This window comes from Triturus cristatus, chromosome 8 (genome assembly GCF_964204655.1).
Source record: "Triturus cristatus chromosome 8, aTriCri1.1, whole genome shotgun sequence".
NCBI lineage: Eukaryota > Metazoa > Chordata > Amphibia > Caudata > Salamandridae > Triturus > Triturus cristatus.
Genome location: NC_140591.1, coordinates 1,244,604,527 through 1,244,627,139, shown reverse-complemented (window position 1 = coordinate 1,244,627,139; position 22,613 = coordinate 1,244,604,527). Strand labels below are relative to the sequence as shown.

Sequence of the window (22,613 nt, the reverse complement as noted above, 5' to 3'; positions counted from 1 at the left end):
ACACCTCTGAACCAGATCCACCTCTACAGCAAAGCTGAGACCCGTGGAGGCGACGAGGGACGTGGGACTGGTACTTGGGAAAAGTGGCTAGTAACTGACTAGCGCGACTTCTGAGGCTTCCTCAAGGCTGTGCTTGGGGAATTGAGAAGCCCCAATCCCGAGCACCATCTGCAAAGAAGATCAGCTCCCCACACTTCACGTGTTCTGCGTGGGGCCCTTCTGTACCTGAGTTGCTCGATGTGTTGTCCGGTTGTTGGCCCGTTGGCTAGCGACCTCTGTGACGACGAACCTTCAACTTTGCTTTTCTGGTCCGGCTCCTCCAGACTGGTACTCGCTCCCCTGTGAAAGAGAAGCACCCCAGACCTCCCTGGTCTGCGACAGAAGCAAGTCCTCCTTCCTGCGTGGGTTACGCTTGCCAAGGCTTGTTGGGTCCTAACTCGACATTGACGCCGCCGACAGCAAGAGCCTTCATGGGACAGCTCGCCTCCTGGTCCTGGTCATCCTCGACGCCTCATGGTACCCGTGGCTGCTGCGACAAGCTTCACCTCTTCACCTGCAAATTCACGACATCGCCTGGTTCCTTCCCGGCTCCTGGCTGGTTACCTAGACTCTGTCCCCTCTGCTTGCAGGTATCCTCCTTCCTGATTCCATCCTTGGAATCCACCGGACACTCTTCACTGACTGCCTGTCAGCAACTTTCTTCAGGCATCCATAGGAGTCGACGACGAAACCCGACGCAAGTTCACACCTATGCACCCGCAGCCCGTGGGCTAGGTAACTTGAGTACTCTGGTGCTCACAAGGGTATTGACTATCCAAGTGTCTAGTTTCCAAGTCTCTAACTCCTAGCTCCTTCCGAAGTGTCCTAAAACTCTTAATTACTAAATACTACTATTTCTATCGACTTTAACGCATTACGCGTGAGTGTTTCCACTCTGCACCTGAATCCCGTGGGCCTTCCACTGCCTAGCAACTGATAGGATAGTGTAGCCCCAGCGATTCCCTAGGCCTAGGCCTAACCTGTGTTCGTGACAGTGGTTCTTATACCACTTACTTAGTATAGGGTTTGCGTGGCCCCTAGGGCCTAACTGTATTACTTACCTGTGTGACTTCTGTATGCTTGATTAAGACTATGGTGTACTTACCTCGAATCTCAAAAAGAGTGCTGAGGGTGTTTTGACTAGAATAAATACATTCTATTTTTATAATATCTGTTGTTGTGTCCTTTCATTTGGTATTCAAGGGGTTGCAAATGGTATAACAGCTGGCTTCACATGCCATACAGAGTTTAGCCTAAGACTGCTCTTGTCCATGCTACCACTAGGATAGCTGGTCTATAAGGTTGACTTTACAACCAATCACCATAAAGGTTGTTTGGACTGATACAAGGTGTACACTAGAACTAGTGACATCATATATCAGGCCAACTTCTCACAGCAACCAGTCTAGGACACAATACTGATGGGGAGATGCACTACTTCCTCTAAAATAATATGGAAGATATTGTGGTTGTGTTAAATCAGGGATAGAACAATTGACTATTTTCTGTCCTTACTTTGGGACCCACCAAATTGTGAGAACTAAATGTATCCGTGGATTGGTGCCTTAAATGCTGTTATTCATGCATATCTGTTTAATTATTTTATCATGATTTAGAAGGTAAATAACAGCTCCCATCTTGTTTATCTCTCGACCCACCAATTGTAATTTCTTATTTGGTATGTGTGTCCCTTGACTCCATCACATCAGTCACTTTTGGATATTGTATTTTGAACTCAGTGTGTGTGCATTTCAAATTGACGATATCAATAATCTTAATTGTTTATTGTGCCCATTGATCCTACTATTCTAGTCATCTGGAGATTTCATTTTTTGAATTCATGTATTTTACATCTTAAACTGACTACACCAGTTAATATTAGAGATTGACCAATGAATTGGTATATTTGCGTCTGTACCGTATGGTTCTATAATTGCTTATTAATTGCCCCGGATTTGGAATTTATTAATCTATGGGGTAATTGTATTTTAGCTTATTTACAAGTTCCTCATTTCTACGAAATATCGTTTCAACTTATTTCTGGATGATGGTAGACTTGGAGCTACTACATAAGTTGATACTTTTTAATACGGTACCGTTTGAAGGTCGGTTGGGCTTTATATATAGAAGATTGAATTGCAATTAACAAAAGCGCTTGTTCGGCATGGCTTTGTATCCATTGAGTCTGATGGACTTGTGATTTCGTAGGCCGACTTGGTTTGACTAAGGACGATCATTTACAAGATGGCGCCTGTTTTGACGATATCGCTTAATATATATTGACAAAGCTGGGATTGTGTGCCTGCCTTTGAATAAGGGTATTGCCTGTACTTCTGTACCCAATTTTCTGAACAGAATGTTTTACATTATTTATGAATAATTTTGTCTCACGAAAGGATCGTCATTTGAGGGATGATGAAGTAGCGGTTTAGCGGTCGAAAAACGAGTAATGTTATAGTGTGACCATTTTATATATTTTGGAGCATTGGTGAAATATTATTTTGTACATACATGATATTATTTCCACATTGGAGATGCATGTAAATATAGGGATCACCTCTATAAGATGGCGAACGCGCCCATTTATTGATTATTCATACATATGGAGTAAGTGACGCGGTACATATGCGTTACGCATGCGTAGGTCCTTGTCTCCATTATTTAAAGCACCTGAAAAATGGCGCGCCTCTTTGAAACTCCAGATGAGGGATTCTGCTCGTTTATACCAATACTTATCAGGTGAGGGAAACTTTTGGTGTGTCCATGTGACACGGATTTTGTATTATTAAAGTATTGTCGTTTTGACCAGGGATTAGACGTTTTGGTACTGTGGGACATGATGGTGCTTTAGGAATCCTGGCTTCTGCTTATGAAGTTTTGGTTTGTGGTTGACACTATACTTGCCATATTTCTATACGACGACAATGCCCTGTTTGTCCGATCTTTTAAAAAAGAGGTACACACGCGCTGCCACTTGTCAAGTGCTGAATATGTGTTTTCCTTGACGAAGGATCCCGTTTGGTGACATAATCTCGATTTTATAGTGTGGGGATACAGGAGACATGCGCATAGATGTTTTTCAAGCCTGTTTAGTCAGATTCTGAATGTGTTCCCCGCTGGGAGGCTACTTGCTGGTAATGTGGTTTGAATTATTCTTTGTTGATGATGATGACTATAGTGACAATGTGGTTTTTGGGGTTAAATCTTATATACATATTAAGTACACAAATAATATGTAAATATATATGTTTTTTAGGGCTACTGACGTCTATACTGACCTTGGGAATCAAGCAAAATTGCGATGGACTGTTTTGTGATAATTCGGCACTCTTTAAATATTGGAGAGGTAAGATGCCATTGTGGACCTCTCGTTTCACTGTACATTTAATTGCCCGCCGAGTTATTTTTCGGTGGGTTTGTTGCAATATCATAATAAGGAAATCAATGTGTGCAATAGCTAAAGAGGCATGGAATAATGGTTAGCACTGATTTTGGTTTATATTAGATTTTGGATGAATCCTGAGGTCTATATAGCTTGGAAGATTGCAGGATTCTTGAATCATATAGTTTTTTTCTTTAAATTTATGGTGAAATATATAACTTTTCTTTTGGGCACTTTATGTTTTTTTTGAGTGGGGTTTATTTGTCTTTGTCTCCGCTCTGATTATTAATGTTGGTGTTATAATGTGAGAGTTAAAAATGAGTTTGATTTTTGTTTACCAGTTTAGTTTTAGATATTGTCTTTATTTTCTTTATTAGAAAGCCACTCTCTCTACGCATAATATTCGTAAATTGGAATCCATTGACCCACATATATATGTCAACTGGACTTATAGTTGAATATCTGAGGTGAGACCTCTAGATAGATCTCGATTGTTGTTTTGGTTTATTAAGTCATATCTGTATATCTTCTTTTCTCTTTTCTTGTTTTTCTGCCTTCTCCCCCTTTTTTCATTGTTTTTTATTGCCGTTCTCTTTCTTCCTCGTTTTTTCTTTGCTCATGCTTTGAGATGATTAATATGTTATACTTGTTTGAATTGATGATTTTTTGAGCACGGGGACCTTTTTCATCTAATTCAGATCATGCAAAAACCTACTTTGTTCTTTTCATACTTGCCTTTCTGATGTTATTTGACCTTTTTTTGAAAATACATCATGCAAGATAATTTGATCTTAATTGGTATTCATTATTGTTGATGTGTTTATTTATGTCTTGTTTAAACATTTAAATGGTTTTATCTGTATATATAATTGTTGTGCTGTCTATTTTGGGTCATTTGTATGTGGATATATTTATTCTTCTGTGCTTTTGGCTTTTTCTGTGCCGTTCTATGGATGTAATTGTGAAATGTGTTAAGTCCGTGTACATGTATATATATATATTTATATTTGTGGTATGTAATTTGTCAATATGTTGTCACTTGTATTACGTGTTATTGAGTTTTGTCTTTGTTTTTATCTATGTATCTTTTCAGCCCTGAGCAAGTTCCTTTGGAATGAAACGCGTTGGCTGATGACCAATTTAAACACTACAAGCGTAATAAAGGATATATTTTTTAACTGATTTGAAGCTTACTGACTATTTCCTGGTGCACCTTCCTTCTTTGTACAAATGTCACTTTTTTAGTAACTTTTGGTTTGCTTGAGCTAGAAACTACTTTCTTTTGGTTTAAATATGCAGATTATGTTGCAGATGATGGATTATGTGGCAAATCCATAATTATGCAAAAAAGGAGCAGTGGCAGCAGAATTGCGTAATTCCAGTGGCCCTGGCAATACCTTAGACTTGTGATGCTGCATTGTGCCATGTGCTTGTGCAAACCTACCCTGCACAGTTTTAGCCTAGAGATTCTTGTATAACCTAATAGTGTGTTAAAGGAAGAGAAGGAAGCCCACAGATGTAGAGCAGTAGAAGTCTACACTTGGAGTCTTACAGTACAGCCACGTATTTCATAGCTCCTGTGTAAAAGTAGAATGCCCAACAGGGACGTTGATGGGACAGAAGTGATAGCGACAACTTGGAAATCTATACCACCCCTCCTCCACGTTTACTTCGCAAACTTTATAGGTTATTAAATAAACACAATACTTTTTTGTACAGTGCTTATCCTGAATGCTAGTATTTGGAAAGGCTTTCACATGTGATAAAGAACAAAGAGGATACTCAGTCAAAAAGTATTTGAGCAGTATCACACAATTTGGTCAAACGTTGATTGATCCTAGATTTTCCAGTTGAAAACTGTGCAATGCAAACACCAGATTTATTTTTAGACACTTTTACATAGTGCGAACATAGGGCATATTTAACCAGCATCAGGGCACAAGTCCTAAGAAAAGAAGTGGGGGTACTAACCTAGTTAGGCAGTTTGCAAGTGACATCATGTTGTGTGACATCACGGCGCGACATCATGGCGCACACATGGCATCACAGGAATTGACATCAACGGAAGTGGCATCACAGGAATTAACATCATTTGAAGTGGCATCACAAGCCACGACTTTACAGGAACTGGCATCAGCTCTTAAGCCCTCACATATATGTTTAGCAGGTCTATCGTGTACGTTTGAGCGCACTGCAAAGATAAGAGCAGCACGTCTGATGTAAAGCGCTCTGACACCCTGCATTGGAATGAGTAGGGCTATACAAGAAAAAATTGTGGTACTTACATTTTTCAACGCCTCCTCAGGGGTAGTAAGCTCTATATAAATGCAATTTATTTTGTGTAAATACTGGGAAAGACCAACACATCTGGCATTCTTACAGTGCATGCATATCTCCTAAACAGGGACTGAACAAAGTGAAAATCTGCCTCTCTTGGGTATGTGTGAAGTGCTAACAAGGTTTGACCCTTTGTTTCCCCTCTGCTTCGTTTGCATCAGGTGTGAGGCTTCTGACTGCTCCCAGCCAAGAGACTCAAACAAAAGGAGGCCTGATGACCCCAAATTCGGCCTTTGTTATGGGCCCAGCGGGAGTCTAAAATAAGAAAGCCACGTCCCCGCCTGCACGTTGTTGCTTATGCAGATGGAAAGCAGACAACGTGCAGGCGCTGCTGAAAGTGTCCCGGTGATTGGAAATTACACCGGGACGAGTTCAGCACATTATTCAGTGGGTCCCAAATTCTTGGCAGGGTGGACGGTGTTCACCCTGTGAAAATATTGGGTGGACGCCGTCCACCCACGTGTACCCCCGACTCGTGCCCTGACCAGCACTTACACTTAGGCTAACAATGATGTCCTTATGTACTCTTCTTTTCTCACAAAAAGGGATTTACAGCAAAAGAAATCAGTGCATTACATGTAAATAGGCAAGATCCCCTTTCAATACTGGTTTTAAAAAGGCACAGTAAACAGTTTCATTGAGAAACCTTGTATATCTCAGCACAGGACACTGGCCCACATGAATGCATGTAGTCAAGATTTCATTCTTGCGCAAGGGTCTCATTAAGTCGCTTGACCAGTATTTTCTTGAGAATGAGGGGTCCGTCTTGTCCTCTGTGTCCTTGTGGGAGGCTTTCAAAACGGTTCTCCGAGGACACGCCCTATCCCTGATCGTGGAGGCCAAGAAAGCTAAGAACGGGGAGGTGGTCGCGTTGGAGGCCGAGATATCGGGGTTGGAGGCTGCCTTGGAGACGGCTGTCACTCAGGACGGGCTCCACGCTCTCAGCCTGAAGCAATTCGAATATAAATCCCTTGTTAAGGAGGCTGCTCGAACAATGTATAGGGAACAGCAGGGTAGACTGTATGATGCTGGGGATAAGGCGGGTAAATTGATTGCTTGGCTTGATAAGAAGGAGAGAGTGAATCGAGTGGTCCCCGTGCTTCAGACGTCGGAGGGAGTGAGTGTGACTGACCCTGGTGAGATTGTGGAGTGTTTCGCTGATTACTTCTGTGCTGTGTACTCCCCGGTGTCTGATAGGGATGAGGCTGACTCCCGTCACTTGTTGAAGGATATTGCTTTGCCCTGCCTGTCGGTGGATGAGCGTGAGCAGTTAGATGCCCCGTTGTCGGTCGACGAGATTGCTACCGCGATTCGTTCCCTTCGCTCAGGCAAGGCTATGGGCCCCAACGGACTCCCTATTGAACTTTACAAACTGCAACCGGATAAAATTGCGCCATTTCTCCGTCGTATGTTTTTGGAGTCACTTGAACTTGGTTCTCTCCCTGCTGACCAGCGCTTGGCCACTATAGTCGTGATTCCCAAGGACGGTAAGCCTCGGGACCGTTGCACCTCGTACAGGCCTATTTCTCTGAACGCTGAGCCGAAAATCCTTGCCAAGGTTCTTGCTAATCGCCTGCTTACTGTTATCTGTGACCTGGTGCATCCGGACCAATCCGGTTTTATCCCGCACCGGAATACGGCCCTTAACTTGCGGCGCCTACATGGCGTACTTGCAAGGGCGGAATATCTCTCAGAGCCGGCCATCTTGGTTTCCTTGGACGCCACGATGGCCTTTGATACGATAGAATGGCCGTATCTTTGGGCCGCCCTGGCAAAGTTTGGACTCGGGGCGGGATTTATTAGTTGGGTTAAACTCTTATACGCTGCTCCGTTGGCTCAGGTTGTCATTAATGGAAGGGTTTCCCGGCCCTTCGTTCTTGGGAGAGGCACTAGGCAGGGGTGTCCGTTGTCTCCCCTGCTCTTCGCTTTGGCTTTGGAGCCGCTTGCTGCTTGGCTTCGTTGGGAACCGTCGATAAGAGGGATCCGGTGGGCCCCTGGCTTCGAGGATCGAGTTTCGTTGTACGCGGATGACATTCTTTTGTACCTCACCTCACCACGTCAGTCACTCAATGTGCTCTTTGACATCCTTACTTCCTTCGGCAAGAACTCTGGTTTGATTATTAACTGGTCCAAATCTTGTGTCTATGCTATATCCGGTGACTTTCCTCTCTTGCCTTCTCGTTTTCCTATTAAGGCGTCCCACTCCGGCTTTACGTACCTGGGGGTGTACGTCTCATTGGACCCGGCGATCCGCTACGAGCATAATCTGCTCTCTCCACTTCGGAGATTGAGGTTAGACGTGGCCCGTTGGTGTAAGCTTCCCTTGTCTCCCCTCGGTCGTGCGGCGCTTTTTAAAATGATGTCTCTTCCCCGATTCCTTTACGCACTTCAGAACTCCTTTGATATTATTCCGGCGGCCTACTTCCGGGAGGTGGAGAGCTTACAGAGGAGGCTTGTTTGGGATGGTCGTGCACGTATTGCTCTTGCAAAACTGACTCTCCCCTGGTATGACGGGGGCATTGCGCTCCCGGACATCAGGAGGTACTATTGGGCCTCCCAGCTATCTGCTATTAACCATGCAACGTACGCACCTGGTCCGAATCCGGCTTTCGAAATGGATAGATTTTTGTTGCCTGGCGGCAACTTTAACAGAGCGCTTTACTCTCGATCGGCTGGGAGGAACTTAACCGGTCCCACTAAGATTGCGGTGCGCATGTGGAGGGCTGCGAATGTGGCCATGGGCTGGAATGAGCGTTTGACGGGTGCGACCCCTCTGTTTGCGTCTGAAAGATTGGGAAGCCTCTGGACGACGAACGGCTTCGAGCGCTGGGACACGACTGGCATCAGTAGAGTAGGTGACCTTTGGGTGAAGGGTGCGGTTAAATCCTTTGCTGCGTTGCAGAGTGAGTACGAATTGAGTGAGCGGGAGTTCTTTCGGTACGTCCAGGTTCGGCACGCCTTGCTCTCGGCCTTCGGGGCTGGGACTGCAGTCCCTGTGTCTTCGCCACTCGAGGACCGCATACTTGACGGTCACTTGCCCGACAGTACTATTTCCCTTATCTATAAAAAACTAATAAACGTGCGGGCGGATCTCCTCGTGCGCCTTCGGGAGGCGTGGACCGGGGATAGTGTGGAACTGGACGATGAGAACTGGCAGTCTGCGCTGTCCTCCCCTAAGGAAGTGGCCATACCCGCGCGTCTCCGTCTTGTCCAGCTTAAAATTCTCCACCGTGTCTACGTCACAGGCTCTCGTTTAGTTTTGATGGGTTTTTCTGAAGACGGGCTCTGTAGGCGCGGCTGTGGGTTCAGCGCCACTTTTCTCCATGTTCTCTGGGAGTGCTGTGAGGTTGCGGAGTATTGGCGCCGGGTGCATGCTGTCATGGAATGCGTCACTGGGGTCGCTTTGTTGCCCGAGGCTCGCCGATGTTTGTTGAACGTGTGGGAGCCTAATGACTATAATGCGGCTCAGACTCGGTGGGCGGCCCTTGGGAACATGATTGCTAAGAGGGACATCGCACAGCGTTGGGGTTCCCGACGGCCTCCCACCGTGTCAGTATGGAAGGAGAGCATGGATTGGTGCATGTGCAGAGAGAAGACGGTGTATGTGTCTCGGGGTAAGCCGGGGGCGTGGGGTAGAATCTGAGGTCAGTGGAACGCGTACCGAGGGAACATCTGCACGCCCCCCCTCGTGGACACATCTGATGCTGCCTTGTCCCCCTGATCCTGAGGTTCCCGGACTATTACATTTTACCGGTAGACGGTTGTGGTTCTCCCGTCGCCCCCACCTCCCTCTTGCTCATCCTCATTGTCCACCTGAGGGTGGAGTTTGTATTGTGCAGTTCCCCGGATGTGGTTAGACGCCCCCTTTTTCGATGGTTTCCGCCTTGCTTTTTGGTGTTATTTTCTTTTTCTTTGTTTGTATTTCTAAAATCTATGTATCCTGATAATCTCTGAGGTGTACTCAGTAACTCGTTAATTTGGCTGGGCCCCAGGGGGCCTGTTGCTGCCCTGATGTTGTTGATCATGTACATATTAGCGGCCGGCCCTGGTGGTTGTAGGCCCATGTTTGTATTGATTTTTATGTACAATAAAGGTTTTCCCCCAAAAAAAAACAAAAAAAAAAAAAGATTTCATTCTTGGATACTGCAATCAAGGGCTTACTAAGTGCTTAGGAACAAGCAGGTTTTCTAGTTTGTGATGGTGTAATGTATCACAACATGGCTTTCCATGAAAAAAACTGAAAGCGTATGGGTAAATATGCATACTACCCTGAAATATTTGGTAAGAACTTTTCTCCATGTTGTAAATGGTGGTGGGTTATGTAGAGCAATGACTACTGAACAAGGTTGATATCAATTGACCTTCTCTGTGAATTCCCTCACTATCAACTTCCTACAGTCACCTTCATATCTCCATAGCTCCTCTCTGACATACATTTCATTTTTATAAATCTACTCATTGTGCACTCACACTCAGTTCTGTGATCTGCATGGTACATCTCAGTCACACATTCTTTGCAGCAGGCACATTAACCCTTTGCACTACTTTAGAATGAGCAGAAACTGCCACTAGACAAAACTCCACTCTCTCTCACGCAGGAGCATTCATCACCAGAGTTATCTTGACATTTTTATTGTTGCCTGAAGACCAGGGCGGCTCCTCCGCTATGCGGAGGAGCGTCGCCCCACTGCTGAAAGGCAGAAAATCGAAATTAAAATGATAATAAAACACTTTTATTATCATTTCATTTTTCATTGACTCGGCTGAGTTTGCTGAGTCTGTCGAGGGGAGGGACCAGGTCGCAGCATCACCAGCAGGGGGAGGAGTGGTGGGCACCGAAAGTGCGCATGTCGGGTTGGCCAGCCCTGCACTGCCCCACCACATAGAATGTGCAGCAGCTGCGACTGCTGAAGACTGCTGGACACCCAAGGAAATTTGCAGCACCTGCCTTTAAACCCAAAAGTTATTTATACCACAGCGCCCCCCCCCCCCCTCTCACCCCACAAGGTCAGTGCCAGGAGCCACTGCACAATGCCCTAAACCTGGCCCTGATTGAACACACACTCAGCAACAGAGCAATGCCATCAAAATAATCATAGGAATCTATCGTGTTCTCAGGTGAAACGAAAACATTTAAAAAAGCAGTTTAAAAAAAGCCATAGCGAGCTTTTGAAAAACACCAGTTATTTACAACCTTCATGCTGGAGAGAGGCCTGTACAAGAGCCCGGCTCCTAGTCTGATTGTAAAACCCAGAAGTTTTATTATTTTATTTTAAGCATCCTCCACCCTGTAGGTGTCATCTTTACAAGAGGCTGTTCCGTACCTGAATGGATAGGAGGTGGAGGGTAGCAGGAGAGATGAAACATGACCTGCACTGTGGAGACCGTACTAGTCTAACACAAGGCATATTTGTACTTTCAGGCACGTTCTAAAATGTAAGTGGAAAGCAGGGCTGGACTGGGAACCCAAAGCAACCCTGGTAATTTTGTCGGACAGGCCCCCACCGTGGGGGGGTGCTCAGGCATGCAATGCTTAATAAAACCGGCCCCCAACACTGCTGTTTTTGTTACTGCCGATATTGCAGCATTTCTGAAAAATGACCCCCAGATACAAAACCGTCCCCCACAACTCCAAAACCAGCCCCCACCCTTCCAGCTTCCCGGGAAAACACCTAATGCCCGCTACGGCCAGTCTGGCCCTGGTGGAAAGCACCTCCGATCTGCAATGTGAACAGGTGAAGTATACCAAGGTCTTCCAAATCATTCACAAACAATAAATCATTGTTTCCGGTATCATGCCAGAGTGTGCATGTTACAAACTGTGCAGACTCACTGAAATATAAATAAACATTTCTGTTAAATCCGTGCAGGCCCTCCACCCCTCGGGCACGAAAAGTGAAAAGGGCATGCATATCCCTGTCAGACTCGGTTCGGTCGGACTCCCATAGAAGTCAATGGGAGTCGGTCGTATGACGTGTACATGGGCTCCCATTGACTGAATGGGTACGTCGCGCACAATTGCACCCCTTACAGTGGGTACGCGTCGGTGCCATCCGCACTGTACATGCCTGTGTTGGGGAGACCCATGGGTCTCCCCCTGTGTCCAAGTCGTAAGGCTGCGGGTGACGGGTGGTCCGACGTGGACCCCCGAAGTCCACCTCCGGGAGCTTTTGTGAGCCGGACACTCCGAATCGAGCATCGTACTAGCTCGGTCGTGAAACGTCTCCATTGTGTGGCACGGTTTGCTTCTGACTGAGTCGTACGGCGAGGTTTGGAGCCGGAAACGATTCGTATGGAGATTTCCCACTTGTTCACATCGTACTTGGGCGTCCGGACCTGTGTACGACTCGGTTGGAAAAAAAGCCTCCGAATCGGACCCGCTACTGCCGAACCCAATTCGGTGCCCTTCCGACCGAGATCGGAATCGGCCCCAAAGAAGACACAATACAGGTAAATCACCTGGCACGGTATCTGGAGTAAGACAGGTACCAAATTCATGAAGGAAATTATAGAAGATTGCCTATCACTTGTGCAACATGTTAAAATTCCCTGGCTCGCTCACATAAGGAAATTGTTAAAGGAATTTGGTGAAACTATTAGCATGGAGGACCCTACCAGTATCCTGCAAAATAGTAAGTAGGAACTGAGAATGCTCCTTGTATGGAAAAGAGAAGCTAAAAGAGAACTAAGAGAAAAATCCAAACCTACTGTACTTAGATATTGCTTAGGATTCTTTGAACAAGGCATCCAAAGGCACCTGATTACTGTAGGTTCACAGATAGAATATTGATGCTAAAACACATTGATGTAAAAAATATCTGAAAAAATATATAGAATGCAAAAATATCGACTCCCTACACTTAAACAGGAAAGTACAAAAATATTGAATTAAAAATATCGAAGGTAAAAATATAGATGTAAAAAATATCTATTTAAAAATATAAATAAAATAAAATAATATATATTTAATAATATATAAAATATTAATATTATCTTTAACAAAATGAATTACATTTAATGTACATTTTAACTAAATATAAAAAATAAACGTAATTTAAAAATATAAACACCCAAACTTAATAATTTATACATATATTTACTTTAAAATAATGTATTACCTATTATCTTTAATAATGTTTAAACTTTTAAATTATATAAAAATAAAATATATACCTATATCAATAATTTTAAATTAAAAAACATTCTATAATTAATTAAAACATTAAAATATTAAAACAAAATTACAACGTACATTTCGCAATACAATAAATACAACAGTAGGGAAAATGTTGAATAGCGAAACAATTAAATTTACGATTCCAACTCCAGTGTGTGTAACAGTGGGGAAAGTGTTGGATAGAAGAGGGGCAAAAATTACTATTTCCACTCCAAAGAGTGCAACAGAATGGAAAGTGTTAGATAGCAGAGGGGTAAAAATTACTATTCCCACTCCAAAGAGTGTAACAGTAGGGAAAGTTCTGGATAGCAAAGGGGTAAAAATTACTATTCCCACTCCAGTGAGTGCAACAGTAGGGAAAGTGTTGGATAGCAGAGAAACAACAAGCATTGGCATAGCCAATAGGTCTAGCCTTTGGGACCTTATAAATTTAGCCATGCAGCAGATTATCCCCTATTAGCATGCCCACACACTCAACATTTTAGCAATATTGCAGGGGAGGAGCAAAAGGGTGAGTGGGGAGAAGATGTAATTAAGGTTGTGGCTTAAATATACACAGGCTAAAAATCTGTACTTTGCATAGTGTGCCACCCAACTAGTATTTTGCTGCTTCTGTCTTTGCATACAGATATATAATACTGATACAACAAGTCACATTACACGCACAACAAGCTAGGGCTATTGGCTTTGCCAATGGTTGTTGTTTGTGCAAGATAAATCAGAAACAACCATGGCTTCGTTCTATAGAATATTGAAAATGCTTCAGTTCTGAAATGATGAGACTGTGAAAGTACTATAGCGTGTCTCATTGAAGTTACATCAAAGGCAGTGAAGGGTGGTACTGCTGCAGAAGTAAGACTTTATTTCACCCTGAGGGCAAAAATAGAGAGCCCGATAGAGACTCGGTTCGGCACCTGCTTTATTGAACTGCCGGTGCTGAGCACCGACAAGACCCGCCCCACTTAAAGCCCTGATCTTACTTCCACCAAGTGAACTCTCCTGTGATTCCTGAGTATGTAAAGATTCTGCGACAGTGGGAGTCCTGGCCATTGACTGTTCTCAGTCTATCCGATCACCACCTTATATTGTTTAATATTGACTCTCATGTCAGAAACCATCCTATGTGACCTGACAAACCTAAGCACTGAACTAGTAACATCAAAGGAGACCCCATAACCGAACTGGAATCCAGAATTCAGGCCCATCTTCTACCTCAGCCCTCCAATATGACGGCTGATGACCTCACAGCCCAATTTAATTCCTCAATGACAGCGGTATTAGATCAAGCAGCACCACTCAAACATTTGAGATCTATCAAATCTAAATCTTGGTTCAACGTGGATCTCAATAACGAAAGAAGGCAACTCAGACAATCAGAAAGGACTTGGAGACTAAACCCTTCCACTCTTAACCTAGCGCAACTTAGATCAACCCGGTTGGCATACAAAAAACACATTTTTCCGCAGCCAACTAGACTAGACGAAGAACAGACCTAGAGAACTCTTCAACATTGTCAAAAGTCAAACAAACAGTGCACCCCCACAAGAAATTAAAACCACCATAGATCGATGCGAAGAAATCGCCAGCTTCTTCACAGATAAAGGGGTCGATTCCGATCCTGTAAAAAGGCCCTACGAATCGTCGTACGGAGAGATTGCTCCGTACGAGTCGCACCCGGTAAACTGTCCCTACAACCTAGGAAGTACGATTCATACAGAAAGCCTATTTCCGTACGAATCGTACAAAAGACCGTACGTGGAAAAAATACCTACGACTCTGAACCGGAACAGCTTGTACGCGACGTCCGGACGTATTCAGGCAGTGGTTTCCGGCCCAGCAAGTACGATTCGTCCCTACGTCACTCCGTACGGCCCTTTTTTTACGGGAGTCAAACACAGCCGGAAAAGCAAGAGTTCGACGCGAACTGCTACGCAACGGAGCCCCGGTACGCGACGTACACGCCATGAACCCCATCGTACGTGTCATCCCGGTCCTCTTGGCCTACGACCTGGTGCACCGCACCCGACGCACATGCCGCAGAAGGTGAGAACAACACCCAGGGGCCGGGGGGGTGAGGGGCAGGAAACATACCCCATACACAAACCCAAACTTATAATATGTAGGCCATACATTACCACCAGGCTCTGGTCACTTGGGGGGGCTTGTCCAGCAACACCTGCGTACTGCAACAACGGAAGTGGACGTGTACGGTGCGTACCACACGTACCCCTACGGCACCATGACAACTCAGGTACGGACCGTACCCACGCATGAATGTGTGGGTACGGTGCGTACCACACGAACCCCTAAGGCACCATGACAACTCAGGTACGGACCGTACCCACGCATGAATGTGTGGGTACGGTGCGTACCACACGAACCCCTAAGGCACCATGACAACTCAGGTACGGACCGTACCCAGGCATGAATGCATGGGTACGGTGCGTACCACACATACCCCTACGGCACCATGACAACTCAGGTACGGACCGTACCCATGCATGAATGCGTGGGTACGGTGCGTACCACACATACCGCTACGGCACCATTACAACTGTGGTACGGACCGTACCCACGCATTCATGCGTGGGTATGGTGCGTACCACACGTACCCCTACGGCACCATGACAACTCAGGTACGGACCGTACCCACGCATGAATGCATGGGTACGGTGCGTACCACACGTACCCCTACGGCACCATTACAACAGTGGTACGGACCGTACCCACGCATGAATGCGTGGGTACGGTGCATACCACACATACCCCTACGGCACCATGACAACTAAGGTACGGACCGTACCCACGCATGAATGCATGGGTACGGTGCGTACCACACGTACCCCTACTGCACCATTACAACAGTGGTACGGACCGTACCCACGCATGAATGCGTGGGTACGGTGCATACCACACATACCCCTACGGCACCATGACAACTCAGGTACGGACCATACCCATGCATGAATGCGTGGGTACGGTGCGTACCACATGTACCCCTACGGCACCATTACAACAGTGGTACGGACCATACCCACGCATGAATGCGTGGGTACGGTGCGTACCACACGTACCCCTACGGCACCATGACAGTTCAGGTACAGACCGTACCCACGCATGAATGCGTGGGTATGGTGCATACCACACGTACCCCTACGGCACCATGACAACTCAGGTACGGACCATACCCACGCATGAATGCGTGGGTACGGTGCGTACCACACGTACCCCTATGGCACCATGACAACAGTGGTACGGACCGTACCCACGCATTCATGCGTGGGTACGGTGCATACCACACGTACCCCTACTGCACCATGACAACTCAGGTACAGACCGTACCCACGCATGAATGCGTGGGTACGGTGCGTACCACACGTACCCCTATGGCACCATTACAACAGTGGTGCGGACTGTGCCCACGCATTCATGCATGGGTACGGTGCGTACCACACGTACCCCTACGGCATCAGTACATTTGGGATACGAGGCGTACACACGCCAAGAATGTGGGCTTAGAGGACTGGCCCAGCATGTTAACATCATATTGGTGTGTGTGTAGGTCCAGGCCAGCAGTGTACAGCTCCAAGGGGGAGCGTGGGTGGGTGCATATGACTCCCAGCAGTGTCCAGACATATGAGGGGTGGGTGCATAGGGCTCCCAGCAGTGGACAGACATATGAGGAGTGGGTGCATATCACTACCAGCAGTGGACAGACATATGGGGGTGGGTGCATATGACTCCCAGCAGTGTCCAGACATATGGGGGTGGGTGCATATCACTACCAGCAGTGGACAGACATATGGGGGTGGGTGCATATGACTCCCAGCAGTGTCCAGACATATGGGGGTGGGTGCATATCACTACCAGCAGTGTCCAGACATATGGGGGTGGGTGCATATGACTCCCAGCAGTGGACAGAGATATGAGGGGTGGGTGCATATGACTCCCAGCAGTGTCCAGACATATGAGGGGTGGGTGCATATCACTACCAGCAGTGGACAGACATATGAGGGGTGGGTGCATATGACTCCCAGCAGTGTCCAGACATATGAGGGGTGGGTGCATATCACCACTAGCAGTGTCCAGACATATGAGGGGTGGGTGCATATAACTACCAGCAGTGTCCAGACATATGGGGGTGGGTGCATATAACTACCAGCAGTGGACAGACATATGAGGGGTGGGTGCAGAGGACTCCCAGCAGTGGACAGACATATGAGGGGTGGGTGCATATCACTACCAGCAGTGTCCAGACATATGGGGGTGGGTGCATATCACTACCAGCAGTGTCCGGGCATATGGGGGTGGGTGCATATGACTCCCAGCAGTGGACAGAGATATGAGGGGTGGGTGCATATGACTCCCAGCAGTGTCCAGACATATGAGGGGTGGGTGCATATCACTACCAGCAGTGGACAGACATATGAGGGGTGGGTGCATATGACTCCCAGCAGTGTCCAGACATATGGGGGTGGGTGCATATCACTACCAGCAGTGTCCAGACATATGGGGGTGGGTGCATATGACTCCCAGCAGTGGACAGAGATATGAGGGGTGGGTGCATATGACTCCCAGTAGTGTCCAGACATATGAGGGGTGGGTGCATATCACTACCAGCAATGGACAGACATATGAGGGGTGGGTGCATATGACTCCCAGCAGTGTCCAGACATATGGGGGTGGGTGCATATCACTACCAGCAGTGTCCAGACATATGGGGGTGGGTGCAAATGACTCCCAGCAGTGGACAGAGATATGAGGGGTGGGTGCATATGACTCCCAGTAGTGTCCGGACATATGAGGGGTGGGTGCATATCACTACCAGCAGTGGACAGACATATGAGGGGTGGGTGCATATGACTCCCAGCAGTGTCCAGACATATGAGGGGTGGGTGCATATCACTACCAGCAGTGTCCAGATATATGAGGGGTGGGTGCATATCACTACCAGCAGTGTCCAGACATATGGGGATGGGTGCATATCACTACCAGCAGTGGACAGACATATGAGGGGTGGGTGCAGAGGACTCCCAGCAGTGTACAGACATATGGGGGTGGGTGCATATCCCTACCAGCAGTGTCCAGACATATGAGGGGTGGGTGCATATGACTCCCAGCAGTGTCCAGACATATAGGGGTGGGTGAATATCACTACCAGCAGTGTCCAGTGTTATGGGGGTGGGTGCATATCACTACCAGCAGTGTCCAGACATATGGGGGTGGGTGCATATGACTCCCAGCAGTGGACAGAGATATGAGGGGTGGGTGCATATGACTCCCAGCAGTGTCCAGACATATGGGGTGGGTGATTATCACTACCAGCAGTGTCCAGACATATGGGGGTGCGTGCATATGACTCCCAACAGTGGACAGAGATATGAGGGGTGGGTGCATATGACTCCCAGCAGTGTCCAGACATATGAGGGGTGGGTGCATATCACTACCAGAAGTGGACAGACATATGAGGGGTGGGTGCATATGACTCCCAGCAGTGGACAGAGATATGAGGGGTGGGTGCATATGACTCCCAGCAGTGTCCAGACATATGAGGGGTGGGTGCATATCACTACCAGCAGTGGACAGACATATGAGGGGTGGGTGCATATGACTCCCAGCAGTGTTCAGACATATGAGGGGTGGGTGCATATCACTACCAGCAGTGTCCAGACATATGGGGGTGGGTGCATATCACTACCAGCAGTGGACAGACATATGAGGGGTGGGTGCAGAGGACTCCCAGCAGTGGACAGACATATGGGGGTGGGTGCATATCACTACCAGCAGTGTCAAGACATATGAGGTGTGGGTGCATATCACTACCAGCAGTGTCCAGACATATGGGGGTGGGTGCATATGACTCCCAGCTGTGGACAGAGATATGAGGGGTGAGTGCATATGACTCCCAGCAGTGTCCAGACATATGGGGGTGGGTGCATATCACTACCAGCAGTGTCCAGACATATGTGGGGTGGGTGCATATCACTACCAGCAGTGGACAGACATATGAGGGGTGGGTGCATATGACTCCCAGCAGTGTCCAGACTAAGATAGCCAAAGGGAACACACACTGTCACGCACATCCCAGGACTGATAGGAATGTCCAGGTGCTGGTCCAGCCAACAAGATGTTGTCTCTCATGGAAGGAATAGGGTTCAATGCCACTAGATACAATGCCCACAATTGTGAGTCAGGTGCCCAAATACCCTGCATAACACGTACCATTTGTGTGTTAGGCCGTGATTACACACATGCATAGTGCTGAAAAGGGACAATTTGTCCCTGATGCCATTCCTACATACCAAAACACAAGTACAGTGACTAGCAAGGATGGCACAGACGATTCAGCAGGAGACATCGGTCAACAGGCATGACCATTGTTGAAGGGATCCGTCACCAACAAAGGAAATGTGGACACAGGTCAGCACAACAATTGTGCAACTGTTTGCAGGGACGATGTCAGGTGCCACAGAGGAAGGAACACTCCTTGGGACAATGTCTCCAAAGGAAATGAACACACACTACCAATGATTATTTACACAGACATTGTGATGGCACACAGATACCATGGTCCACCTCATGACCATCATACATAAACATATCTCAGAACCTTAACACATTACCAGAACACCAACTTCATGAGCCTCATCACCAACATCAAGTACCTGAAATGCAATAGTGTTGAAAGGAAAAGAAAAGGCTTTATTCAGCACAGAAAAATAATAAATTAATAAGACTATGTACAAAGGCCAATGGCCAGTCCATTTCTCGAGTCCAAAGGTGGACGTAGGGGACCGCGTCCACCCCTACCTTGCCTGCACAAACGAACCTCAAGGTTTGTGGACCGGGGGGGGCATCATCTGTGGCAGGACCAGGCACCGCAGGGACAGGAGGGGGTTGGGTAGGTGTGGTGGGTGCAGGGGTGGACGTCTCCACCACAGGGGGGGGGGCAGCACCAAAGGTGGAGGTGAACACGGCGGTGCACACTTCTGCTAGGGCCTCCATCCTAACCCCTGCACCTGAAGATACCCCAGGGCCAACGGAGGGAGTGGTGGCCGAGGGATGGGGTGCAGCGCTCTTTGGGGAGGGGGTGGACATGGGGGTACTCAACTCCCCTGCCCAGGGACTTCCTCGCACGCTTGTGGGGTGGTATCACAGTGGGGCTGAGGGCCAGACCAGCCATGTAGCTGTCCTTGGGTGACAGTTTGGTAGGGGAGCTAAGGGGAGTGGTTTTGGAGGAACTGGGTTGTGAGGACTGCGGACTATGACTGTGGCTGCGTGTCTGTCGTCTTCCCCCAGACCCTGTGGGTGTGCCTACATCCCCCTGAGTGTGCGTGCCAGGATGTGTGCGCTGTGCTTTACTTGTGGGTGTGCTGGATGTGTCTGTTGGGGTGCGTGCCTGTGACTGTCTGGGTGTGCGTTGGGCAGGCATGGGAGAGGGCAGTGTGGATGAGTCCGGGGTAGGGGGGACGGAGCGCTGCAGGGCAGTAACTGCTGCCATCAGTGAAGAGTCCATGGACCGCAGAATCCTGCGTTAGTCAGACATCGTTGCTGACATGCCCTCCATGAACCACACCACCTGTGTGAGCAGTCTAGTGTGGTCATGGAGGACATTCAGCATCGATGCCTGCCCAACCTGCAACTCCCGCAGTATGTCCACAGACTCTTCACTGAGGGCAGCAGGGGTGACAGGGGCAGGGGGTGCGGTGCCTGGCATGAAGGAGACACAGTGGGACGCTGCACGGACAGGAGGGACGGAAGCAACTGGGAGGGCGGAGATGGGAATGGAGGAGGTGGGGACAGATGTGGGGAGTCTGCCAGTTGGTGTTGCGGCCTCCGCCTCCTCAGGGAGTTCAGCCTCGGACCCGTCGGCGTCGTAGCGGCTCTCGCCTCCAGACAGGTCCTCCAACTGACTCCCCTCGCCACTGGCTCCTGCTGACTCCACAGCACTGGCGGCACTGTCGCTGGGTCCCTCCTCTAGGTCCATGCAGGTGTCTCCCACGTTTTCGGTTGATGATGCTGTGGGCAAGGATAAGAAACCAAAATGCATCAGTCACCTGTATACATCTGACACATGAGCACAAAACAGTTGGTCACAGTGCATATCCGGCAATGCATCATGAGTAACAGCTACATTACTCCGCACATATGTATGTCCTGTACTGCCCAGTTGGTAGACCCACTATGCCACTTGGACACCATGAAAAAAAGAACACACCAGGCCCCAATTTGAATGAGAAATACACTGAGAAGCTAGTGTCTGTGAACCGGTGAGCACAGCAATACAATGAAGTCATGCCACCTCTTGTTTACCCTGAAAGAAAAAGTAGTGGTGCACCCAAGGTAAACTAACACACCTCAATACTCAAGGTGTCACCACACTCAGAGACCTGTAAATACTTTGGAACACAAAACAAAAAAAATTGGTTACCTTGGGACTCACAATACTTTACACAATCAACATGTTTTGAATGTGGAAATTCGCCATCTCGTGAAAAGAACACTCATGTGCCTGGATGAAATATGTCGCACAAGGCAGTGCACACAAAAGTACATTTACCCTGTCATTGAAGAAGCTGACACCTTTGCTAAGAAGCCACAGTTAGAAATAAATGGTGTTGTAGAAAGTACATATACATGTGCCCACGGAGGTCTTGATGTCTTGACACTCGTTAGTTCGTATCACCAACAACAAAGGAGTCTCACAAAATCCAGACCACAGTGGGAACATGTATATGGAGAATCTGCAATACCAATTAATTCTAACAGTGGCTTCTTTGAAAAGGTGCCAGTGTGTTCAATGAAAGTGGAAATGCCGTTTGGTGTGCACTTCCTTGGGAGATATCTTTCATGCAGGCACATCATGGTTCTTAACACAAATCATCAAATTACCACATTTAAAACATGAAGAACTGTTGACAAGTGCTGTGAGCGCCAAGGTACAATTTATTTAGAGTAACAACTTGAATTATGTCATTTGTCACATGGCTATCCGTCACCTGATTACACAGTTGGCTACACATATGACCTACTGCCTGTCATCTGGAGTGGCACACATGTCTACACCCAGGACAATGCATAAGCTAATGGGCCTGCAATTGGTTTGAAAAAAAGCCTTGCTGTACTGTGTGGACAACCTCATGGCAAGCCAGAATGTACACACAGATGTCAGCACACAAAGTCAAAACTGCGTTGCATCTGAACCACACACAGGTGCCAAAAATGTATGAGCACGATACATGTTTGTAAAAAACTGACACAGGCTGCAAAGCACGAACATTAAGCACTGGCCACCATCACAGGGGCACTGCACGTTGATTTTCTGTACAGCCAATTTTCACACACAAGTCAGACCTGGCAATGAAAAATCAGGGTTGCACATGTATGCCCCTCCCGCACACCCCCCTCCATACCTGAGTCAATGTGACTGATACAGATCAAGAAGTGACACCTCTTATTCAGGGTTACAATAACTGTGCTTGAAAACTTGTTTCATTAACACAAAATCACCTCATGGGGCTGGCAACACATATTTGTGACAAACAACCATCAACAGATTGTTGTGAATAGCCACACAGGCACAGCCCAGTGTGAGTATGCACAAGCCAAATGGTGTATCCCTGTCCAGTGGACACATGTAGCACACATTTGAAAAATACAAACTAGGCCAGGTAACAA

The 22,613-nt window shown here is 47.2% G+C and overlaps 1 long non-coding RNA gene across 1 annotated transcript; it reads left to right on the top strand.

Moving 5' to 3' along the window:
• The first annotated feature begins 2,686 nt into the window (after nucleotides 1–2,686).
• Nucleotides 2,687–4,603, top strand: LOC146805664 (uncharacterized). Its single transcript, XR_014967870.1, has 4 exons — nucleotides 2,687–2,778; nucleotides 3,296–3,385; nucleotides 3,799–3,888; nucleotides 4,515–4,603. It is a non-coding gene; the product is annotated as an uncharacterized LOC146805664 (long non-coding RNA).
• The last annotated feature ends 18,010 nt before the right edge of the window (nucleotides 4,604–22,613 follow it).